Source organism: Danio aesculapii, chromosome 15, assembly GCF_903798145.1.
Source record: "Danio aesculapii chromosome 15, fDanAes4.1, whole genome shotgun sequence".
NCBI lineage: Eukaryota > Metazoa > Chordata > Actinopteri > Cypriniformes > Danionidae > Danio > Danio aesculapii.
The window spans coordinates 6,838,405-6,844,304 of NC_079449.1; the positions used below are offsets into that span (position 1 = coordinate 6,838,405).

The window sequence follows — 5,900 nt, forward strand, 5'->3', positions numbered from 1 at the left end:
GCATATCTGAAGGACATCACTGGACCCCTGCTGGACCCCCTGCAGTTCGCCTATAGAGCAAACCGGTCTGTGGATGATGCAGTCAACATGGGACTGCATTATACCCTACAACATCTGGACAAACCAGGGAACTACGCAAGGATTCTGTTTGTGGACTTCAGTTCTGCCTTTAACACCATCGTCCCATCACTGCTTGAGTACAAACTGGCCCAGCTCTCTGTTCCTAGCTCTGTCTGTCAATGGATCACCAGCTTTCTGACAGATAGACAGCAGCTAGTCAGAATGGGCAAAATCACATCCGACAGCCGCACCATCAGCACTGGTGCCCCCCAGGGATGTGTTCTTTCTCCACTGCTCTTCTCCCTGTACACCAACGACTGCACTGCAAAAGACCCCTCCATCAAACTCATTAAGTTTGCAGACGACACTACTGTTATCGGCCTCATCCAGAACGGTGACGAGTCTGCATACAGACAGGAGGTGGAGCGGCTGGCGTTATGGTGCAGATACAACAACCTGGAGCTGAACACGCTCAAAACAGTGGAGATGATAGTGGACTTCAGGAGAAACCCCCCTGCACTCCCCCCACTCACCATCATGAACAGCACTGTGGCTGCAGTAGAGTCATTCAGGTTCCTGGGCACCACCATCTCTCAGGATCTGAAGTGGGACACTCATATAGACTCTATTGTGAAGAAAGCCCAGCAGAGACTGTACTTCCTTCGTCAGCTGAGGAAGTTCAACCTGCCACAGGAGCTGCTCGTACAGTTCTACTCAGCTGTCATCCAATCCATCCTCTGCACTTCAATCACCGTCTGGTTAGGCTCAGCTGCCAAAACTGACCTCCGTAGACTACAGCGAATAGTCCGGACTGCTGAACGAATCACTGGCACTACCCTTCCTACACTTCAAGAACTGTACTCTTCCAGAGTGAGTAAAAGGGCTCGCAAAATCACTCTGGACGCCTCACACCCAGCACACTACCTGTTCGAACTGTTACCGTCTGGTCGGCGCTTCAGAGCACCGAGCACAAAAACAGCCAGACACAGGAAAAGTTTCTTTCCTCAGGCTGTCTACCTTATGAACAGTTAAATATTCCCCTACTGTGCAATAAATATGTGCAATACTTTCTCATATGCACTTGTACACAGCACCTTATATCAATATACAATGCAATACTTTCTACATTCGCACTTGTACACAGCACCTTATAACCTGTATATTTATAACAATCTGTACATACAACTCAACATCCAGGTTTCTTCACTAACCGCATCTGTTTAATGTTCATCATTTTTTATTATTATTATTTTATTTTTTCAGATTATTTTGTGTTGTCACTTGTCACTTTATGTACACTGGAAGCTTCTGTAGCCAAAACAAATTCCTTGTGTGTGTGAAGCACACTTGGCAATAAAACCGATTCTGATTCTGATTCTGATTCTGATTATAAATAGGAGCTAAGTTCAGTGGAGTAAACAGTTGTGTAAAGAAAGGTGAATGCAGTGAGAACTTAACGGGGAATCGATTGCTCCCTCGTAACATTTTATAAACTATTCATAGCAAAAAAAAAAAAAAAAAAAAAACTGCACAGATGCAAATAATATAGCAATCTACCGATAAACGCACATTACACACCTTGTTCTCTGTTTCTCGCTCTGCGCCGCCATGGTCTGCTGCCCTGAGCTGATTGGGATGCGGAGAAAGACAGGGAGGAGTCTGTCGCCGTTTTCAGTATCAAATTTAAAGGGGACAGAGGCCATCTCGAATGTGTGAGCCGCAATGGCAAAATTTTTAGGGGGGCTGGAATAAAGCCCCCCTGCAAATGACCTAGTGACGCCCATGCCTAAAACAAAAGAAGCTTTTAAGTGAATTTAAAACATTCAAACCTTTAAAAAAAAAATTTTTTTTATTCAAACGTACCTTAATATGAAAAGCTGTTGTTTTTTATCAATACTTTTATTGCATGTGATACACAGCTTGATACATTTTCCTATCAAAGGAGAGTCTGTTAGATCAAATTTACATGACCATCTGTGTGAGTGACAATAGTTCTAGAACAGAAACACAAACTCTCATGCTTACGTCCATTTTTACTAGCGCTCCTTACCACAGAATTTGAAAATCATTTTTATTATTATGCATTTTTTTGTAGTCGCAGTTACTTTTATTAGAAAGTCAAACACCAAAGTCAAGCAACAATTGTAAATGATTATTGTTCTGTATATCATGCAGTGTTCACCCTGCTTAGGTCTATGTTGCACTGTATGCACTGTAATGATTAAAGGCTAAATGATCAAAGCAAGATGGTGCACTTTCATGTATGATGTTGTACCGCCATTGTTTCGGCTGCTCTCCTGAAATTTCATTTTACAGGAATTTTGTGAATTCTTGAAACTCTCCACACCAGGGGCATTGCTAGACATAAAGCTCAACTGGATAAATATATATATATATATACACACACTATATATTATTTTTTTAAATAAATATTTATTATAAATAAAAGTATTCTTGTTATTATACAATTATTATTCTAAACAATCTTAAATGTAACTGGAAAACAATGTTTAGACACAACTGGAGTGATGCTGAGATCATTTAAGAAATCTTTTGCCAAATATTCATCAAATATTCATCTCTTCCCTCCTTTTTGTTTCATACAAAAAAATCTATGAGGAGGCCTGCTTAGTAAGATCACCATCATATTGTTTAAACATTAGTTTTGTCGACTTGCAAAACAAAAAAGGCTGTTACGCCGGTTTTACAACGCATAAGCATGCGCATGTTAACTACCGGGACTCGCACCGGCAGAAGAGCAGAAGAGCACGTGCCCCAGTAAATTGAGTCTAGCGATGCCCCTGGTCCACACTACTGTATTTGCATTTTTAAACATTTGATAATACTATCCCTGTTGAAGAAAAATTAGCTTATCTTTCTTTTTTGCATAAGGGCTCACATAAGAGCAGCACGAATCTCAAATTCACCACTCTCTCTCAGATTTCAGAGGAGCTTCAGTAAGTTCACTGCATCTTTTCCACAGCCTACAATGGTAAGTAGAGTCGCAACAATGAACTTTTAGTGCACTTAAATTGTTTATTTACTTTTTTCTTGTAATTTATTAACGCTAATGGACAGAACAGTAGAAACATAGTCATTGGGAGTGGGAGATGATCCACGTTAGATGAGACAGTGCCAAATTGATTATTTTTATTTGACTTTTGCTCATTTTAGGTCTTCTCAGTGCTTTCGAGTGTCCTTCTTTGCATTGTGTTGCAATCTTGTATTCAAAGTGTGGCGAATGAAGAGGTGGACATTAACACCCTTTTCGAGATTCAAAAATATTTTCATCATAGGTATGTTTTCATGTCCATATTTAAAATGTAGTAACACTTGTACACAGTTAGACCTTACCGGGTGTCACAATCACCAGCGATCCAGCCTGTGGAGGTAAACATTCAGTTCACTAAAGAATCCTGCCTCATAATAAACTACAAATCCAGTCATGCAACACACACACACACACACACACACACACACACGCACGCACGCACGCACGCACGCACGCACGCACGCACGCACGCACGCACACACGCACACACACACACACACACACACACACACACACACACACACACACACACACACTCATGCTCCAAGTCACCATTAATTGCAACCACTCACACAGCTGATGCTGCTCACAGACTGTTTACATGAACTATTTAAACAACACAGAAACACTCACTGTGGCTGAGTCTTGTTGATCTGTTTGTGAAACATTACGACTCAATTTCCTTGCCTTGTATTGCCATGTGTTTTGACCTTCGCCTTGTTTGTTTATGTACATTGCCTGCTGCCTGCCTGTTGACCTTGTGCCCGTTTCTACCACGAATCTGGATTGCCCTTATACATCTATTTGCTTCTGAGTTGACCATTGCTTGTTTGACCACTCTCTGTCTAAATAGACTCTGCATTTGGTTCCGCACCTCTGTTTTCAGCGTCTACTTCACATCACTGTTACACTGGTTTTTTTTTACAGTAGACCAGTGTTTCCCAACCCTGTTCCTGAAGACACACCAACAGTACACACTTTCAACCTCTCTCTAATCAAACACACCTGAATCAACTCATCAGAACATTAGAAGAGACTCCACAACCTGACACGAATGGGTTAGATAAGGGAGACATACAAAATATGTACTGTTGGTGTGCCTCCAGGAACAGGGTTGGGAAACACTGCAGTAGACTACTGGCAACACTGTATAAAACTGCATACTCATAAATTGTACATAACATTGTAGTGTTACTAAAATGAATCAGTATTCTTAATTGTTCTTAAAAATAAAAAGTATAAAAATTCTTCAGACAAATGTATTTTATTGTTTTGACAGCTAACAAACAGAAAATGTCTATCAAAATTAAAGAAATCAGCAGATATGAATACATTTTCTATTCACAATGAAACAAAAACGCTAAATGAATAAACAACACATGCAGTGTATATACAGTAGCACAGGTGTCAAACATTTAACATAATACACAGTCTTATAGACAGGCTATTTTAGAGTTATTTACCGCATAATCTACAGCAAGGATTAACAGTGTAGTGTAAGGTTGTATTTGGTATTAAATGCATTTTTTTTTTAGCTTTCAGTTATTTAGTATTCATAATCATAATGAAAGTGTTTTAGCACAGATATACAGATATACCATATACTGTATATCAAATATTGTCTAAAACCCCTTTGATGCTTTTAATGCACTTAGATGTTTTAATGTTAAGAAGTGAGTATGTTTATACATAAACCATTATTAAGCACAACTGTAAGGAGTACTTTGGTTGTTTTTAATAATGTTTAAAGAGTTGAAGATTGCATTATACCATAAAAGGTTTCACTGTTACACGTCTCATCATCCATGTTCCATCATCCATGTTTGATTGCTCTGTTATTTTCCAGTTGTATAAATTATTAATTATTAAATAATCTTTTCTTTTTTTGTATCCAGTTATGAAAAAGGCGTGCAGTATGCAGTAGCCATCAATGTCCAGAAGGAGGAGTGTCAAATCCGTCATGACCTATCAAACGGCAACTATCTGACAAACGACCACTTTCTGATACATGACAAGACGGAAGATGTTAGGTGTTACATAAAACCTGACAGTATGGAAGTCTACCAAGGCCATGAAGTCATTGCTGCAGGGGTTCATAGAGATGCACATTCAGAGCATTTACTGATGAATCCTCCAAATAATTCTCCTTTGACACACTTGTTGAATAAATTGAATAATGGCTGTGTGGTTTTCTACACTTTACTCTCTCCCTGTGTAGACGGATGTCTTAACAGTAACGTTATACTTGCAGGTCTTCAAGAATAACAGAATTATCATGGAATGAAAGCCTTTGTTTACACATATATCTATGATCAAGACCAGAACAACCCAAACCTACGTAATGAACTGAAAAAGATTGCTCATCGTGTGCCACTTTACCGCTGTGGCATACATGGTTGTATCTCTTGTGGACAAGATGTGATAGAAGCTTGTTTAGTCAGTAAGGCCTGATTATGTAGAGTTTCTTCAGTGCTTTAACTGATGTGTGCTTCCGCACTGGAGTTTCCGTTGCTGCAGAGACTTTTGATGATACAATTCAATGCTCTGATGATCAGTTTATATGCTGCCTTTTGCTTTTTCATTTGTTTTTCATTAAATGAGTGAATTATTTCAGGGGAGAGTACATCTGTCTCTTTTATTTGATTTAGGAAATATGAGGTTTCTATAATGAATTCTGATCATTGTGTACTTTGATCATTTGTTTTTAAAATGCTTGTTTGTTCATGCTTTGGGTAATAATAAATGAATGGCTTTTGCTGCTTGCAGAAATAAACTTATACTCACCATA

General features: G+C 39.1%; 1 long non-coding RNA gene across 1 annotated transcript; it reads left to right on the top strand.

The window, feature by feature from the left end:
- The first annotated feature begins 2,836 nt into the window (after nucleotides 1-2,836).
- Nucleotides 2,837-5,900, top strand: LOC130241966 (uncharacterized). The gene is made up of 3 exons (XR_008838928.1): nucleotides 2,837-3,052; nucleotides 3,235-3,356; nucleotides 5,008-5,900. It is a non-coding gene; the product is annotated as an uncharacterized LOC130241966 (long non-coding RNA).